This window comes from Sphaerodactylus townsendi, linkage group LG06 (genome assembly GCF_021028975.2).
Source record: "Sphaerodactylus townsendi isolate TG3544 linkage group LG06, MPM_Stown_v2.3, whole genome shotgun sequence".
NCBI lineage: Eukaryota > Metazoa > Chordata > Lepidosauria > Squamata > Sphaerodactylidae > Sphaerodactylus > Sphaerodactylus townsendi.
The window spans coordinates 114,154,473-114,175,204 of NC_059430.1; positions in this window are offsets into that span (position 1 = coordinate 114,154,473).

A 20,732-nucleotide genomic window follows, 5' to 3' on the forward strand; every position below is an offset into this window, starting at 1 on the left:
AATTGCACTGACAGTGTATCAAATGAAAAATCTGGTAGTGTTTTCAGCTACCAAAAAATCAAAATGGCAATAGCACAAAAGGTTCTTTTTTCCTCTTTTGGCAACAAACCTGTAATTGTGAAATTTGCTTTCCCTGCAAATGTGTCCAAAACTCCAAATGGATTGGTTTTTGGAAGGATTATGAAATCCCATTAGACTGAATGTTTAGCAGCTGGCATGGGATCATTAAAATTTCTTTTAACGTGCCAGTGACAAACACGATTTCCTAAGAAAGAAATGAGCTTTCAATCATAAGAATCAGCAGATTTAACAAATCATTTTACAAGTGACGAGCACCAAAAGAGCAACTTTTTAAGAGTTTGGAGGTAATGAAATTTGCATCTGCCGAGTGAGCATTTCGCAAAAGCAACTATGTGTGCCAAATCAACAAACACAACAAATTATCACACACAGATGAACAGCCACAGGAGAGCACGAAACAACAGCATTTAGAGGTTATAGTCAATTTTATGTTTGAATGGAAACATAACCTCTCTTGTTTCTTTGGGTATTTTAGTACATTCACTAGCTCAGAGTCATTATGGCAGGCTGGGTTAGGAACACGTACATACCATACAATGCAGTGCAGTGCAGTGCAGTGCAGTGCAGTGCAGTGCAGTGCAGTGCAGTGCAGTGCAATGCAATGCAATGCAATGCAATGCAATGCCATGCCATACCATACCTACCTACCTACCTACATACCTACATACATACGATTGTTACCGCAGTGGTGGAACACATGAGTTAAATGCAGAAGATCCCAGATTCAATTTCAGGTATCTCTGGTTCAACTACTTCAGCTGGCAGAGGAAAGGAGAGCTAAAGTTTAGAACAGGCCACAAAAAGACGTTTAAAAGATTATTTAAAAACCTTTTGTTAAAAGCTGTGGATAAAAAGACATGTGGTTGTCAGTGCCTCAAAAGTGAAGAGAGAAGAATTTTGGATTTATAGCCACCTTCCCCTCCTGTAAGGAGTCTCAGGCGGCTTACAAACTCATTTTCCCTTCCTCTCCTTACAACAGACACCTCATCTTCGGTTTTCTAAAGGAATAGTTTTTTTTGTCATATCACATTAGCAATGTAACATTAGGGCTCAGACACAAGCCAGGTTGATTGGATCATCTCTGTCAATTTCACACAGAATTTGCAGTCTTAGTATTCAGGCAGAGAAACACTAGCATGGACAATTGGATCAGCTTTGTCAATTTCATATCACACTATCGATGTAACATTAGGGCAGAGAGCGATTTTGATGCTGGGAATGATTGAAAAGAGTACTGGGAGGAATCTCTGCATGTAATCAGGGACCACTGCCATAACGATTGTGTATTACTGATCACATTTGGCTGAAATATGCGGTTCTTAGCGTGTGTGTGTGTGGGGGGGGGGTCTGACTACATGTACCTGCTCCTTCAGTAATGGCGCCTGCTCCAGGAATCCCTTTTGGCTTCCATTTTGGAGGCTGAAATGTAGAAATGGAGGCTGCTGAGAATGAAACCTGGGATCCTGTGTATACCAAGCAGATGTTCTATCAATAAGTCACAGCAAGTATTTTAAGTACTTTGAACTGTGCTGAAGAACACAGAGCCAATGCAGAACTTTTAATACAGAGATATGATCCCACAGTCTGCCAGCTGAACTAGTGGATGGAGCTCAGCTGGGATTGCTCACTCTTAACTTGGGAAATTCCTGGAGATCTGGGGACAGCACCAGGAGAAAGTGGAGTTTGGGGAGAGAGCCCAGGTTGGATGTGATTCCATGGAGTCCGCCCTACAAAGCTGTCCTTTTCTCCAGAGGAAATCATTCCTTCTGGCTAGAGATCAGCTGTAATTCCAGAACTTTAGGTCCCACCTTGAGGTTGGCAACCCTTGGCTGAGTAAGGGCATAGTAATCCCTGCTGCCTTGAAGGTTTTTGACGCTAGGATTGGCTCCTTGTTACTGTACGGTTCCCGCAGTTGGATTTTGGCAATAAATAAATCATTTAATTTATTACATTCCAAATTCCTTCGGAAACTAATGGGGCTCCCTAGCTGTGTGCCTTATGCTGCACTGTGCATAGAGATGGGCCAAACAACTCTAGAAACCTTGGCATGGATAAGGGCCATAAAATGTTGACTGCATATACATTTTCTAGTGGGATCCAATAGTTATGTTCCCTCTCTGTTATCAGATCACTTTATTTCAGAATGGTATTCTTTGATCTTTAGAAAGGTTGAAGCTATTGGTTTCCCTTTGGAATCACTCCTTATGCTCACAAAGGTGGAAGCATTCAGACTAGTTAAGAATAGGCTCTTGGATGTTGATTTTCATTATTTGACTCTTGCAGCCAAGACATCCTGCTCCCTGACTACATTTTTGTCCTGTTTTGTATGCCAATAAAGGGTTGTTGTTGTTGTTGTTGTTGTTGTTGTTGTTGACACAAGGAGGCCAGTAAGGATTGTAAGAATTCCAGATCAAGCATATTCAACAGTTAAACTTAATATGTTCCAATTTAATTATCAGACAGGAGCTGACCACTGGGTTCTGGGGTTTGGAACCAAATGACTTTACATGTTCACCAGTCAGGTTTGTACCAGATTGAAGGAGGAGAGGGAGCAGGAGTCTGGATTTAGTCCCTGCCTTTCTCTCCTGTAAGAAGTCTCAAGGCAACTTACAAACGCCTTTTCCCTTCCTCTCCTCACAACAAACACCTTGTGAGGTAGATGGGGCTGAGAGAGTTCCAAAGAACAATCACTAGCCCAAGGTCACCCGACAGGCTTCATGTGTAGAAGGGGGGAAACCAATCCAGTTCAGCAGATAAGAGTCTGCTGGGCATGTGTAGGAGTGGGGAATCAAACCCGGTTCTACCGATTAGAGTCTACTGTTCTTAATCACTACACCACAGGTCGGCATTAAAATAGATTGGCGGCCGTGAACATCACTGCTTAAAGGAACACTGAGGGTTAAAAAACCACCAACTTTTATTTATGCTTGATTATATGGTTTGAGAGTGATTTAAGTGTCTGTTTAAACAGCTGCATGCCAAGCGGAGTGACAAGAACAGTGGTCAAGTAGAACTCCAGAGGCCATGCGAGGATACAGATGCTCAAAAGACCAATTGCACTCCACCACACAGTTAAGAAGGAAGAGCGTATGTACTTATTCACATTATTCACAGTCCACCTTTCTCACTGAGACTGATGGCAGATTTCATGGTAAAAGTCAATACAATCAACAGGCTGGAACATCCAATGAGCAATGTGAGATGACTTGGATTGCAGAAATCTGAAGCCAAACAGAAATCTGAAACAACCGAAGCAAAGCAGAACATGACGTGTTAAACGATGCAGAAATCACATAGCATGATCATATCTTGAGCAATTAACATCATATACTATGGATAGCAGTACATTCCCTAGGTAAAAGTAGTTCCCTGTGCAAACATCAGGTCATTACTGGCCCGTGGGGCAATGTCACATCGCAACATTTACTAGGCAGACTTTCGGCCCCATCAAAAGAGGGGCAATCCACTTGTGGGAACTGCACGTCGTCGTGCTGATGAATTCACGCTCCCCGGGGCCTCTGCTGCTATTGGCGTAGCAGGAGAGGAAATGATGTTAACCCAGGGGTCTGCAACCTGCAGCTCTCCAAATGATTATGGACTACAAATCCCATCAGCCCCTGCCAGCATGGCCAATTGGCAGGAAATGGCAGAGGCAGGAAATGGCAAAGCCTCTTTTGCCTTAAAAAAACCCTAAGGGATCACCAATTGGCCATGCTGGCAGGGGCTGATGGGAATTGTAGTCCATGAACATCTGGAGAGCGGCAGGTTGCAGACCCCTGTGTTAGCCAGTCTGTGCTGGCTAACACATTATGCCAGTGGCCTGGGCCTTGAACTTGCATCATCAAAAAGTCATTTCAGACCAATGGGGGCTCTTCAGTGGTGGGGAGGCTTTTTTACCATTCAGCCCACCCACCCCCACTGTCAGAAAGCCCCTATGGGAGTGGCGGGGCACCGAGTTTGGGTGCAGCTGACTGTTTACAGGGTGGTTTGTCATTGCCTTCCCCAGTCGTTTATCCCTTTGTCAAACCCTTTGTTTGTGGACCGTTTCATTTCAGTACATCCCTATTGCCCTGTCCTGGTTGGGCCGCCTAGCCAGATATCATTGGATCTCGGAAGCTAAGCAGGTTAGTGTTTAGATGGGAGGCCACCTAGGACAGTGGTGGCGAACCTATGGCACGGGTGCCAGAGGTGGCACTCAGAGCCCTCTTTGTGGGCACGTGCGCCATTGCCCCAGTTTGGGCACTTGGCAGTGGCATGGTGTCAAGGGGGCAAGGGGTGAGCAGTGCACTGGGCGCGTGCCCCTGCGGGGGCATGACAAGGGAATGACAGGGGGTGTGACAGGGGTGTTTCGGGGCATTCCAGGGCAGGGCAGGGGCAGACAGGGTGTGGCAGGGGCACAGGGTGCACACGTGCCATGGACGCAGTTTTCCCTTGTTCTACCCCTGGCACTCGGTCTATAAAAGGTTCGCCATCACTGACCTTGGAAGTGGAAGGTTGCTCTTCAGAGGCAGGAAATGGCAAAGCCTCTTTTTGCCTTAAAATACCCCTAAGGGATCACCATAAGTTGGCTGCAACTTGACAGCACTTTCCCCCAGTAAAAAACAGAAGTATTCTGCTGAAATAATGAAGAAAAGCCCTTGCTTGTTTGTGGACATTACAGTAGAGCTGAGATTGGGCACTTCTGGAAGCAGGTGCTGGATTATCAGATGCAGAAAACAGAGGGGAAAGGGTGAAGGGCATAGGTTAGTATTTGGACAGCAAGGGCTGTTTGCCTCTTGTTTTGTGGGTTGCTGTAAGTCTACTGAGACTGTGTATCACCACTCCACCACATCTCCCTTACCTGTGTAAAAAAGCCAAAATAACTCCAGGACCATCAAATCAGTAAACACACATGATATTGCTGCATGTGTGTAAAAATGTGTATATGAAAATGGTAGAAAAATTGCAGTAGATAATTGTGGGGATAATAGACGATATAAGAGTGAATAGAAGCTTGGAACCAATGTATAAAATAATGATTAGAGCAGCACGCGCAGTGTTGGCGTTGGGCTGGAAAGATAATAAAAATGGACAGTTTCAAGTTGGTTGGAATATATATGGGAACAAATACAGTTAGAGATCTTTGAGAGACTGACAAAAATATTGTATGGAAAGAAAAAATAGAAGATATCATGAAGATATGGACAGTGTTTGAAAAATGGATTGAAGATGCCGGATTTAACGAAGAGCCATGGAATAAGAGAATAAGAAGAATGAACCTCCTACTGCTTGCATGAAATAATTAATAGAAAGAAGGGGGGAGGGGGGAGAAAATGGGAAAAAATGTATAGATGGAAGAAAAATATTAAATGTAACAAATGTATACATACTCTATACAATTAAAAAATTATTAAAAAAGAAAAAGAAAAATTGCAGTAGCCAGAAAACAACATTTCAAGGAAGGAAAGACAAACGTCGAGGCAAACAATGGGACTGAAAACACCTTCCAAACGGAGTAAGTGCTGTGTGTGGAAAAGGTCACTATCTGAGCACCCTTACATACAAGCACAAAATCATTGAACCAAACTGTCCACCCAGAATGGCCTCTAGTTGACCACCGAAACAAATAAATGTTTCCCAGAGTTACATTCCAGAATATTGGCCTTGGCAAACAGGAAGGATGTTCCCTTCTGCTTCATTAGTGATGTCAACATCGGCAACCAGAGGAGTTTCATTTCCGACTCATTAGCTGTGCTTTGCAAATGGGTATATATAATTTCTAACGTCAGTCTGAGCAGTCGTGCCTTCTCATGTTCTTCCACAGAGGGCTGGCTCTGTCCGGAGATGCTGCCGCAAACGACTCCCTGCCAACGCTCAGCAAGCAGAGGCGGGCTTTTCGCCCATCTTTAGCGAAAGCTGAACAGCAGCCCGCTTGTTTGCAATGTGATCTAGCTGTCAAGGATAACGTACATCTCCTGCCCTCCAGGAAAAGAGAAGCAAAGGTGGAGAGAGCTGTAGTTAAACATGTTAGAGCACACACGGAAGCTTTGGCAGTATCTTGGGTGGGAGAGATAACTCGCGTGGGGAAAGAGGATATGTGCCGAAGCAACAGCACACCACACCGGCTGCCCGGCAGGCAGCAGGGGACTCTTGCAGACAAACAGTGTTTGCTCATGAACTATTGCCATGTTGCTCAGTGTTTGTAGTAGTACGCACAAACGTTGCCATCCAACAGTTGCAAAGTGTGACTAGCGTAACATTTAGGACGTTGCAGTTCTGACTCTTGGCGAATGCATGGCAGAAAAAAAAATCAATATTAGGGCGGAAGAAGAAGAACAGTTTGGCTTTATACCATATCAAGGCAGCTTACAAACTCCTTTTCCTTTCTCTCTCCACAACAGACACCTTGTCAGGTAGGTGGGGCTGAGAGAGTCATGAGAGGAGTGTGTCTAGCCCAGTGATGGCAAACCTTTTTAAGACCGAGTGCCCAAATTGCAACCCAAACCCCAGTTATTTATCGCAAAGTGCCAACCCGACTATTTAACCTGAATGCTGAGATTTTAGTTTAGAAAAAAACGGTTGGCTCCCTCTTCCTCCGCCCCACCCGCTCGAGCAGGGGCCAGCCTGCTCTAGTCTCCAGCAAGTCCTGCATACACCACTCTGTGCCTCTCTAGCATCTCTGCCTCCTCTGCGCCTCCCCTTGGGCAGAGGCCACCCGGAGCACAGGCACCAGGCCTGCCAGCCAAGTCCCCCCTGGTCACCACGGTGCGCACATGTTGTGCTATGTGGCCAAGGCCAGCCTAGATGTGTGTGTGTGTGTGTGTGGGGGGGGTGATTTTCCACTCCCCACATGACAAACTCTGTGTGTGAGTGCCCACAGAGAGGGCTCCGAGTGCCACCTCTGGCACCCGTGCCATAGGTTCACCATCACTGGTCTAGCCAAAGGTCACCCAGAAGGAATGTAGGAGTGGGAAAACATATCTGGTTCACCCGATAAGAATCCACTGCTCAGGTGGAGGAACGGGGACTCAGATTAGAGTCCACCTGTTCTTAACCACTACACCACGCTGGCTCTACTACACAAGGGCTGGAGGTTGGGATTTCAAGTTGCCCACTGTGATTTGTGCCAGCATTTTCCTCTCTTGCAAGTCAATTCTTCTCCACTGGTATTTGAATTTTTGTCCACAAAACTTCAGACATGCATGTTTACCACCACAAAAATGAATTTAAAACAGCAGCCAAGGCTGGGGGGAAAAAGCTGAACTGTCCAGTGCCTCTGCAACTGCTGAAGAGAACTGGAGCCCTGGTGTCCCTGGCGACCAGGAAAGGAGAGGCTCCACCTGGGAGGGAAGATCAGTATTTAATGCTGAGGGCCTCTGCCCCTCATGAGGTTGTCATTCAATACAAAACTCCGATTATCATGGGATGCCAACCCATCCACTTGGTACAGGGGTGGGGAAAAAATTAAAAATTGCCATCAGGTAGATAGCACAATGCCACTTCTGGGGGAAACCTGGAAGTGACATCAGTCCTGCCTAGGAATTGCCAGAAACTCTATGGTTTTACTAGTAATTTCCTGAGACATATGAGGTCACTTTTGGGGTTTCCCTGGAAATGATGTCACACCAGCATCGTAAGTGCCTACCAGGTGATATCAAGGAGAGATGTGAAATGGAACAGCAATGGTAAAAATCAGAGTTTTGCATAGTGGAAGGAAGTGTACAGTTATTAATGCATGCATTACTTACCTGTGGCTTTTTGTTTGGCAGTAGATTTTACTTGCAGTTTTTTTTTTGTTTTCACAAGGACTCCCCTCTGCAAAGTGTCCCTAGCCAAGCTGAGCCACCGTTTTGCCTGCCTGTTGCTTCCTTGTTCTTTCCATCTGTCCTCCATTTGGGGAGGTTGCCTGCCACTTAATTTCACATGATTGTGTCAATTTCATAAGAGACAGACCTTCAATGTTAAAGTTTCTTTAAAAACCCTTCTGATGTTTTGAAAAACTTGGCCTGAAGAGTGGGAAGAACTGCTGTGATGCACAAGGGGAAGAGTGAGAAAAAAAGAAGAAAGCCTAACACATATGAATCTTGGAGCAGTAGTGGCGTAGTGGTTAAGAGCAGGTGCACTCTAATCTGGAGAACCGGGTTTGATTCCCCGCTCTGCCACTTTAGCAGTAGAGGCTTATCTGGAGAACTAGATTAGCCTGTGCACTCCAACACACGCCAGCTGGGTGGCCTTGGGCTAGTCACAGTTTTAGAACTCTCTTAGCCCCACCCACCTCACAGAAACCACAGAGGTTGTCCTATCCAAGAGCGTGGTGAGTTCTGAAGAGGGGAAAATGCGTGCAAAACCAAGAATCAAACCCGAAGGGAATGTATACTAAATGCAAAGGAGACCACAAGTGGATAAATGGCTTGTGTCATAGTAGTAGTATATTCACAGTAAGGCAGTTTTGAAGAAATGGATAATTCATCATCACACATACACTTTTATAAATAACATGGAAATTAACAATGCACGACATGCATAATGTACTTGAGCTACTGGAAGCAGATTAGTGCTTCCCATCTCCAATCTAGACAGACTCATAAAATCATGGAAGGGTACTCAAAGTCCCTCTAATCCAACCACCTGCTCCGTGAAGGAAATGTAATCTGTAGCATTCCCTGTGGGTAGCTATCCAGCCCCAGTCCAAAGATCTCCATGTAGCTAAAGTACCTTTTAGAGCAGGGGTTTGCAACCCACGACTCTCCAGATGTTCATGGACTACAATTCCCATCAGCCCCTGCCAACATGGCCAATTGGCCATGCTGGCAGGGGCTGATGGGATTTGTAGTCCATGAACATCTGGAGAGCCCCAGGTTGCAGACCCCTGTTCTAGAGAGGGGATGGGAGGGAGAGAAGAACACGGCTTGTCTCTTTCCACCACAACTGATTCACTAGATTATTGCAATTAATTGCTTTTCATTTGTCTTTTTAAAAAGATATCTGACGGGAACCATTATGGCTTAAAGGCAGTTTCCAAACATAGTATGTAAATAAAGACATTTTGAAATCCTCTGGACAGGATGGAAAAGCGGGGAGCTGAAAAGAGAAAACGGTGAGCAATGGAAAAGAGCCCACAGTCCCAGCGGCACGCGCGCGCACACACACACACACACACACACACACACACACACACACACACACACACACACCCGGCATCATATTTGTTGATAGAAAGAAACCATCCGAGGGTTTCCATACACCTGCATTTGTAGTTCAGTTCTAGAAACCAAGAGCAAAGGAGAACATATTTATTTGGACAAATCATTTTTCTACCACCTCATGGTGGAGTACAAAACTTCTTTTTAAACCAGCTTGTGCCAGTGTACAAAATAAACCACACACTGAAAAAACAAACAAACCCAGCAGCGGCAGCAAATCAAAACTAGTCACAACAAGATCCCCTGAAAGCTATACAAGCTAAGGAAATCAAGAAATGAATGTTCATTTTCTAAAATGCAGAACAGGAGGGAGAGGAAATCATGTTTTAAAAAATAGGAAACAAAAATAATCGTTTTTTGAAAAACTGGAATTGTTTCTTACAAGCAACAAATCACAGCATAGCAAGCACACACTTTCTAGTCCAAGCTCTTAATCAGCTTTGATGATGAGTAGCAGTCTCTGCCAACGTGGAGGCAGGCAATGGCAAACCATTGGCTATGCTGGCAGGGGCTGATGGGAATTGTAGTCCATGAATACCGGGAGTGCCAGAGTTGGACACCCCTGCCCTACATGCTGTGTTGAAATACTCCAACCTAAACCAATTATCTTGCCATTCCAAAACTCTCCCTGACCCAAACACTATTGCAAAAGTATGGAGCAGCTGAACAGAGGTTGGAACAAAAGCCTGTTTCTCTTCTGTGTGTGTGTGTGTGTGGGGGGGGGGGGTGTTTACACCTGACGCATGTAAGGAGGAGGGGGGATCAGGCCCTCCGGCTTCATTGTGCTAATCTCTAGGAGTGCTGATTGCTGCTTGAAACATTTCTCATTAGCTGCTCATTCAGCAAGCAGAACAACTTTTGCCGGCTCAGCAGAATACAGGGCACATTTTTGGCTCTGCAGCCTAAGGCAGCCAATTTGATTTCCTCATCATCATGAGAACTGGCTCCAGTTGTTTCCTTTTCATTTCACAGTAACCAGGGCCCTTGGTTTTACTGCTGATTTTGTTATTTAAAGAGAGACGTTTTGCAACCTGAAAGCCTAAAAATTCTGCAGTGAGACAGCTGTGTGCTGGTCCACTGCAAGCCAAGATAGTGAAGAACCATGCAGTACCTACCAAATTTATTGCATCTATTCTTGTGCAGGTTGCCAACCTCCTGGCGCATTTTGGAGATCTCCCAGAACTACCACTTATCTCCAGAAATCACTTCTCCCAGACAACATGTCTGTGTACTGGGTGAGTCTGTAGCAGGGGTGTCCAATTCTGGCACTTCAGCTATTCATGGACTACAACTCCCATCAGCCCCTGCTGGCATGGCCAATTGGCTTCTGGAAAACCATTGCAGCCATGCCAGCAGGGGCTGATGGGAATGGTAGTTCATGAACATCTGAAGCACCAGAGTTGGACACCCCTGGTCTATGGCATTAAGGAAGTCCAGGATTACTGTCCAAAGGCAGGCAATGGCAAACTACCTCTGTTCTTCTCTAGCCTTGAAAATCCTATAGCATGCCATAAATTATCTGCAACTTGACAGCACTTTCTACCACTGCCACAATTATTTGTATGTGTCTCCTAGCAAAGCAAACAGCAAATCTGGCAAAGTGACTGAGATGGTGATAGTGGAACAGAAGAGAAAGTTAAACCTTGCTCATACCCACCCATACAGTATGCCTTGGCCTTGATCAGAAGGGGGAGTTGTAACTATGATTTGTGAGGTGTTTTTTAAATGCAAGGTAGCTCTGTTCATAGATTTCCCTAATGCCGTGTTCTTTCACCAGGTGCCCCCCGTTTCCAGCTTGCTTCTTGTCTTAGGAAGGCTAATGCTGTGTTCTGTCACAAGGTGTCACTGTTTGAATGAATGTTTTGGTCAGCAAAGCCGGCTAGATGAGGTGCACATTTAAAAATAGCACCCAGATGATTGTTTCCTAAACCAGCTCAACTCACAGTGATCTTTGGTTTCCTTCCTCAAAGGTTCATACCACAGCGAGTGTTGAATCTCGTTTCTCGGGCTGCTGGCAAATTTCAGTTCTTGGGTTTACAAAACACAGGTTTCTAAACCTTCAGCAAAATCATAGCGTGAATAGAACACTTTGCAGCTGCCTCATACTGGGTGTTTCTGAACACTCAGTTTACACCAGATTTTTGGGGGAGTCGATTCACAAGCATTTTAATCGGTTTGGGCAGGGTTATTCCACATGTCTGCCCCCCCCCCCCCCCGCACTTGTGGAGTCAGTTTATTTTCTTCTGCATATGCCCTCAATAATGAGGATGTTCCGAGAAGGGTGCTGTTATCATTGATGGTATTGCAGCCCCCCCAACCTTTTTGAATGGCACTAAAGTATCAGTATATTGCTGGGGCATTGCAACAATAGGCTTAGAAGCTTTTTGAATTCCCAGCGTTAATTTTTTTTAAGTGTCTAGTCCCTTCCCTCGCAGAGAGGTGCCTTTTTTCATATATCTCTGTTAGGGGAAAGGCTAGAGACAGACAGAAACACAGACAAACACACAGAAAGGAAAGGTAAGGTAAGATTTGACCACAAGAGACCCCTCATCAAACAACGGGTGAGGTGGGGAGTGAGTGGGACAAAGAAAACCGACAGAAATGTTATGCATGAGGAAACCGTGTTGGGATTTGCAAGTGTCTGTCACAATTCAGATAGAAAGGGGTTAACCACATGCATGCTAATTAGTTACTGAGGTCAGAGTTTTATGGTCAGTTCAATTGATTAAGCTATTGGTCAGTTAACCCCGGAATTGCCTATGTGAAACGAGTCACGTAAGCAGAGATTATAAAGTTAAGTATGTTCTTTGTCTCACTCTCTTCTCGTACAAGATGCCACAATGTTGAGATCACCACAAGAGGTGAATCTCTGCCTTGCTAGATAGGCACCATGTGGGTTCAATGGTCCTAAGCAATGTAACCAAGTTAGTGCTAGGACAGAAAGTTATTCTTTATTTTCTTCCATGTAAACCCTCCCTATTAGTAAGTAAACTCTTTTTATAAAAACAGCAACTGTCTCATGGTCTCTTCTTCCGCTCTCTGCTAAATATTAAGTTTAATAATCCAACAAAATGCCAACTCAAAATTGGCTTCCAGAAAACCACTGGGGTGGAAATGGCCTCAAAAGAATTGAGGGAATAATGGGGGTGGGGACGGGGATGGGGACAAGAAAAACCCAAAGTGAAAACTAAAGGTACAAAAATGCATGGGGGAATGGGGGAATAAACTGAAACAGTATGGGGCTAGAACCAATTTTTTAAAAACCCATGAAGAAAAGCCCACTGAGTCAGAATGTGGGTCTTTTGAGGGCAGTGTTGTCTATTCAGACTATCAGCAGAGTTTCTGGTGGAGATCTTTCCCATCCCTGCTATCTGATCCTTTGGAGATGCTGAGGATTAAACCTGGGGTCTTCTGCACGAAAAATGTTGCTCTACCGATGAGCATTTTCTCTCCAACATTTAGAGGTTAAGCTACTCATTTATTTATTTTAAAACATTTCTGTGTCCCCTTTTCCGGTCAACATGGTTGTGAACATTGAAACATTTCACACAGTAAAACAGCATTTAAAACACACACACACAAACAATTAAATGAAACTTATAAACACAAGAACACAGATAAATGCATAAGCAGGCAGGAGGACTAATGACAGTTAATGAAAGAATGAAACCAGAGTCTTGGTAGGGAATCTGTGATTGCAGCATGAAGCAGACTGAATCTGTAATTCATATGCTTCTGCATTGCCCATTTTATAAGATAAGCAGCTCCAACTTGCTGACCCCTCTACTCATTAATAGAGAAGTTCTATATGACCAACCACAAAAAATTCTTATCTCTTAAACAATTCTTCGTCTGCTATCTCTGAAACAGTGGCGAAGGACCTGTCATTAAGTTGCAACCATGATTGTATTACTCTGGGGTCACTGTTAATCTGTACTGTTTATTATGCCAATAAAAGGTTTAGGAAGGTGAACCAGAGTCTTCACCTGCTGGCGGAAGACAGCGACAGGGTGAGACAAATGAATCTCTTGGGGGAAAGAAGGCCCAGAGGTTTGACATCACAACCAAGAAGCCCTTTCTCAGGTTGTTATGTGTCTAGCTTCACTAGGCTCAGGCACTGGAAGCTGGGCCTATGAAGATGACAGAATGGCCAGGTAGGTTTATATGGGAGTAAGCAGTTATTTGGATAAGCTGGCTGTAAGGGGAGGGCGGTATAAAAGTGGAACGAACGAACGAACGAACGAACGAACGAACAAACAAATAAATAAATAAATAAATAAAAAGGCTTAACGGGTTTTGAAGGTGAAATGTAAGGTTTTAAAGGTGAATTGATTCCAGAAACAAATTGGGAGCCAGTGTAGGTGAGACAAAACTGGAATTATGCAGTCCATATGACTCACTCCAGTCAACATTCTGGCCACAGTATTTTATACCAACTGCAGCTTCAGGACAGTTTTCAGAGGCAGCCCCACATAGAGTGCATTGAAGCAATCCAAGCTAGATATTACCAGGGCACGCACCACACAGGTGTGATCTTTTTTGCTCAAGAAGGACTGCAGCTGGTTCATCGGCTGAAGCTGGTGAAACGCAGCCCTGGGCAATGCTGCAACTTGTTTACTCAACAGAACTCTATCTAACAGATCTTACCTTTTTGGGGAACTGCCTTTCCCTGATCGGATGACATAAATACAATCCCAATGATTGAAAGGGGATTATATAATAAGCAGAACACAGGAGGACACTCTTTGGAAGTAGGGCACAGTTCTCAGAACACCGTTTCCTGTTAGAATGCTTTTCATATCCACCCAGCCATGTGCCACAGTGTAAGAACTGAATGTCCTAGAACAGGTCAACGCTGAACAGAACAGAAGGAAACAGACTAATATTCTCAGTTGCAAACTGGACTTTGGAGTAGCTGGTTTGCCGCTGGATCATTTCCCCTACTTTTCCCCCATAGTACCAACCTATTATTGAGGGAAGGCAGTGGAAAGAACAGCCAATCAGGCTGCAACAGAGATCCCTGAACTCCAGTGTCTAGATTTATGGATTCTGATGTATCAGTGTAGATCAGCTGGGCAGAGTGGCACCAATACTGTTTTCTTTTGTTTTTACACATCGTGGCAGCATGTTTTAGCATCCTTCCTCAACTTAAAAAATGCTCTGGACATCCAACAAATCCTGACATTTGCTGATGATCAGAAAAACTTGCCAAGAAAAGGTGTATCTGCATTGACGCAAACATGTGTACCTGAAGGGTATTGGCTGTTGGTTTTAGGTTGGGGAGATCTGAATTCAAATCCACTCTCAACCACAATATTCACAATGTAACTTAAGGGTCCTCGCCACCTAGCTTGCCACAAAGGGTTTTTATGAGAATAAAACAGGCGTGGGGGAGGGAGTGGGTTGGATATTCTTGCGAAAAAGAGTAAGGGCGAATTTTCCAGCTCAAGAGTAAGTTCTACTTTTCCTTCTCAGTGGTCACATATACAGTCTCCAGAGTGAAAGTTCCCTGTCAACACAGCAAGTGGGCTGCCAATATTATTAAAGCCTCCCCCCCCCCCCAATATTTTAAAATTTGCTTACTTGTACAGGATTTTAGCTCCCAACCTTTCCCACGATTTATTTGCATTTCAAATCTCATATGAGGTCATTATGTTCCCCCCGCCCTGAACGTGTTTAATATAAAGGCAACATCATGATTATTACATGCTGTAGCAGCTTTGATTAGTGGACTATTTCAAGAGATCAATAGACTCTAGGCCAGAACCTTAAGAGTGATTCTGAAAGTTCCTAATTGTGTCTCTAATACAGTTCTTCTATTAGAAACAGGGGAACGTCCCCTGACCAATAAGTCCTGGTTGGTTCACAGCTGTAACTCTCCAGCTCAGGATTGAGATTCTCGCACAAGGTCCAAGGCTTTTTAGGCTTCCTAGTCCAAGATTACTATTCTAGCAGATGGATGAAAATGGCTGCATGAAACGCCACCTCGATTGGTCTCTCTGCCCCTTTCCTTACCCTCCTGGGGTATGACCAAGCTCTCAATTCACTGGAGCAGAAACGGGGGATATTACATGAGCAGATATTTGGTCCTGTTCCCATGCTGTTTGCTCCTTGGCTTTCTTTCATCTAAACTATACAGCACCTTTTCATTGTGCTAATTACTTAAAGACCTTGTTTGTTCCTCATTATTGCAGGCTTTTCACAAAAGTCAGGTTAAATGTATTCCCTTCCAAATACCTGGGGGGGAGGGTTAAAAGGTGTTTCATCCTCGCTTGGAGTGTGTCTCCAGACACAGAGACTCCCCAACCCATTCTTTTAGATTGTAAGTTGTACCACAGTGTACCAACAAAGGATCTTTGCCCGTTGTCAAACCTGAGACAAAGTTGAACTGAGGTCGATTCCCCACTGAGGATAAGATGCGTGCTCGTCACACAAAATATCCAGATTTCCAGCAGAACTCCCCACTGCACCAGTGCCGAACATGCTTTCATCCTGTTTCTGGCGCCCCCACCCCCCCACCCCAGTATGTGTTATTTTAGAGCTTGGAAGAAAGTAGACCTTTTCAAAAAACGAGTGGGCAATCTGGAGCAATGGGGAAGTTGGGGGGGGGGGGGAATCGGGATTCGTTTTTCCCGCCGCTGGTAGTGACATGGAGCCTCCCATCCAATGAGAATGCAGTGGGCTGTGCGCGATGTGCACGCAGCCTTTTTTTATTTTGTGGACCAGAGATCCACGTGGATACGAAGCAACATGGGGCTGGTTTTGACTGATTGACTGAGTAGAAGGCAATACAAAGCAGTGCTACACATCGTATCCTACATGGAGGCGTGCGGAAACAGGGCTCCACTTTAATCACCCATTTCTTCGTTTCCACATAGGGTCGTTCTGCTCATGCTCGCAGAGACGTGGATCCAGAAGTTTGAAAAAAAATTCCCGCCCCAACCCAATGCAACAGCCAATCAGGATAGCTCCTGAGCAGATCGCGTGTTCAATCCGCCTCAGTGGGGAATCCTTCGTTGCTGCTGTGTTTCTGGGAACAAGGATCATTTGTGGGGCAGAAGATGCAGTGGGGATGCTGAAACTGTGCTGAAAAGGTCCCAGTTTTCCCAAACCAGTTTGTATCTACATCCATTTTTTCGGAGGGGAATCGACCTGAGTCCAGTGTCCACTTTCTGAAGGAAGAGAACAGTGGCAGGATCACATTGGAGGTAGCAAAATTTTTGGTGGAGATATTTCGATTGAAAAACCAGAGAACCTCGGGTGTTGAGTTTTAGTGTACTTTTATATTAATACCTTGTTTCTAGTGCAATATTACAGAATGTACCGGTATTTGCTGCTTGGCTGTTTGACTGGCATTGCATTTTACGATTTGCACATGGTTATTTATTTGTTTGGGTCAGTAGACCACAATAAACATTACCATTGATATTTAAAATCTCTCTCCAAAAGGGAAGGGGAGGTATCTTCCTGACTGACAGACCGGGCCTGATCTCTTTTTAAAGGGGGCAAAAGTACAAAATGATGCCACCAATATTATGTACATATTTTTTTTCTTTATAGGTAAGTATATAATCAACAGCTCTCTTAAATGATAGAATAAATTATGCAGATCTCTATGAAATGTTAATGAATAATTACACTTTTAAATTATTGTATCTATCTGTAGCGTTTAAATATTCCCTCAATTCCTCGGCACTCATAAAAACCCAACCCAAGGAGAACGTTTTTCAGCCTAGCCTTCTCCCGGAATTTTTTTTTAAAATACAGCACACATAATTTTTGACATGGGAAACACCAAACACATCTCACAAGGCCCACTCATGGCAAGAGAAGCACCTGTCCCCTTCCCCTACAATTGTTCGACTGCAGGGTGCTCCAGGGCTTGCTGCGCCTCAATAGAGCACAAGCTATGGTGGTGAGAAAGCGATCAGATCAGTAATTCTAAACCATTAACAGCCCCCAGCCCCCAAACCAGCTCCATCTGTGAGTGTTTAGAAGCCTTTCTGGTGGGTGTTATGTTTGAAAGAGAGAAGAAGAAAACAGCAGGAGGGTAACGATCAGATTGGCTGCAAACCTTGATCAAAAAGTCACGGCAGAACGATGTCCTGTGTGCTAGACGTTCTAATGGTGCCAGGCACTACAAGTTCTAGGACTTAGGCGACCAAGGCCAAACCATTGAAAGGTCGCTCTTCCGCTACATAGAGCATACTGCACCACTCTTGACCCCTGTTGCCCCTATTCACTAGCCAAACCAGTTCGCCTTCAATTTCCTCCCCCCCCCATCCTCCCCCCACAAACTGATCAGCTCCTGGCAGTCATTTCTATGATTATTTTTTGAAAGAGGATAGTTTTCAAGGGCAATTTAAAAACTGGAAAAGGGCAATTGCAAATGTGCCATCAAGCAACTATCACAAGTAGGGTTACTATCCAGGTTAGTGGTGATGGCCACTAACCTGGATAGCTTTAAAGGGGGCTTAGACAGATTTATGGAGGAGAAGTCGATGTATGGCTACCAATCTTGATCCTCTTTGATCTGAGATTGCAAATGCCTTAACAGTCCAGGTGCTCGGGAGCAGCAGCAGCAGCAGAAGGCCATTGCTTTCACATCCTGCAGGTGAGCTCCCGAAGGCACCTGGTGGGCCACTGCGAGTAGCAGAGAGCTGGACTAGATGGACTCTGGTCTGATCCAGCTGGCTTGTTCTTATGTTCTTATGTTCTTACCAGCTCTGGGTTGGGAAACACCCAGAGACTTGAGGGTGGAGCCTGGAAGGGGCAGGGTTTGCGGCAGGTATAACGCCATACAGTCCTCCTTCCAAAACAGCCACTTCCTCCAGGAGAACTCATCTTGATCATCTGGAGATGATCTGGCCTCAGGTTATTTCTCTGTCTCTTTCCCCCATGTACTAGCAATTCTCCCCCACAAAGGCCATGCATGCCCCGATAAAACCTTCACGTGGAGATATGTAGGGCCTTCAACATTTACAATATGGGCTCTCCCTGCAGCAGAGCTTCTGTCTTTCACAAATTCAGCCGCAGGGAAGGAATTCCAGGAGGCTCCCGGGGTCGAGACAGTCGCCTCTCCTTCCTTTCACGCAAAGGGAGTCGGAGGTAAAGCACAATGCATTTTTCCCCCAGTATTACAAGCTATCCAAAACACAGGCCATCAGAAGCTGGGATACATGGCAAAGGTGACAATTACTGAAACTAATTAATTTCAAGCAGTGCCGTATGCACACTAAAATCACAGTGTGGCAGAAAAGCTGTGCCGGGAAATGCAAAGCAACAGCCAAGCCCTGGGGCTTGTCAACAGAACCTTCCCAGCCTGCCTTTTTGCTCTCCGGTTTTCCTTCCCGCAACCATTTTATTTTGCAATGAAGCCTATTCTCCAGTCTCCTTGGCTTTCTCAGGCTTTCCTGAAGATCTCATTAATATTACAGGGTGTGTGGGAGTGAATGTAGTCTGAGGAATGAGGCAGGGGTCTCCTCAACCTACATCAATGGCTCCAAAACTGGCCAAGCCAGGGGCAGAGCAAGGGGGAACTGCACCAGGGCACACGTGCGCCCTGCACCCCTGCCGCAGCACCGCCCGCCCCCGCCCCAGAATGCCCCTGACATGCCTTGGCCATGCCCCCACACTGGCGCATGCTCAGGGCGTCGCACCCCCCTGTCCCGTTGGCGCTACACCACTGGGTCAAGCCATTGCCAAGGGGCAGCCAATAGACATCTTCAGAAAGGCAGAGGTACAAAAATATCTGGAGCAGAATCTGATTTGGGTCGATTTCGCACAGCAAATGGATAACAGACTGCAGTCATTATAAAGGAACCCATTTTCCTTTTTTCTGCTCGCATGAGTGCTGTGCAGGCAGCGATTGGAGCCCATAGAAATAATCTGGATTGCTTTCGCACCTTTGCATGGAGATTCTTCTCTTTTTGTATTTCCTGCTACACACGCGTAGCTGCGCAGGCAGGCAGAAATGAACCGCCACGGCCATGCCAATCGTTCCACAATACGATTGGCTGCACCTGCGTAGTTGCGCATGTGCAACACACAAACGGAAAAAAGAAAAGGGGGCCTCCCTGACCGTGGATGGTGTGATGGAAAGGAGGGAAACTGGCCATTCATGCAGGAGTGGTTCCCACACGGGATTTTGCAAAAGAATCGCTGGTTCAGCGATTTTCAAAAATCCTGGGTTGAGTGAAATAAAATGGGGCAGACTCATTTTGGGGACAGGACCTTTGCGAAGTCTCCCCCCAAACGGTTTGTACTGTGTCCTACACCTGTGATATTTGTCCTGCATGAAATCCACCTTTATTCCCTCATCTGCTTTTACACACAGACACCCCCCACCCACCCACCCACCCACCCACCCAGAGAGAGAGAGAGAGAGAGAGAGAGAGAGAGAGAGAGAGAGAGAGAGAGAGAGAGAAATGTGGGAAATGGATAAAATAGCTAACAAATTGGCAAGGTGAGCATGTCTCATAAGATCCATAATTCGTTCCTGCTGAGGAGCCTGGAACTTGCAAATCATGCTCCTAATTGCATGTGCAGGGTCACAGAGAGTCCCCTGGGGCCAGAATTATATATGTGCTGAATGTGGATGCAGATTAATTTCTGTTTCTTCTCACGATGTTTGTCTCCTGGTTTTAGGCTGGAAAGATTCTCAGGAAGGCTACCAAATGTAAATTCTTAGAGATTTGGGGGCTGTGCCTAGGGAGAGCAGAGTCTGTGGAGGAGAGGGGGTTCAGTGGAGACATCACTCTAGGAGTTCCATTTACCCTAGACTCTATGGTAATACTATAGAGTTAGGTTTACCAGGCTTCCAGTCAAGGCAGGGGATCCACTGCTGCCAGATCCCATTGTGAAAACAGACAGAAACCTTTATTGGCCTAGCCAAAATTAATATACAGCATAGGAGGTACTTAGACCCATTCAAAAGCTCTAGTATAAAATAATAGATAAACACGTTAATAAAATTCCATGTTGGGGATGAATTTGACAATTTCTTTTGTGCTGCTTGCAAAACTAGATAGCCATTGTGACACCTACAGTGTCCATAGAGTTTCTGATGATTCCTAGAGCTACTATTAATACAGTTTCCCCCCTGAAGTGACATAATGGTTACATGATGTCACACTTCCCCCATGTCCCCGCCCCCCAGACTTCCTGCGTGGCTTGGCAACCTCACATACAACTGACCCTGCAAGAGTGGTTCATTTCCCCAGGGGAACTGATCGCTGTAATCTGGACATCAGTCATAACTCTCAAAGAACTCTGAGCTCCCCCTTGAACTTGGCAAGCATCGTTCTCAGATGTTTCATGAGGCATGGAGAGCTCCTTTTTCTGCCCAATTAAGAAGAGACACAGAGCCTGGCAGGCGTTAACAGCAGCCAGAAAAACCGAATGGCTCCGGAGTTGGACCGAGGACTCATTCACACACTCCCCCCCCCCCCCCCCGTGTTACAAAACATG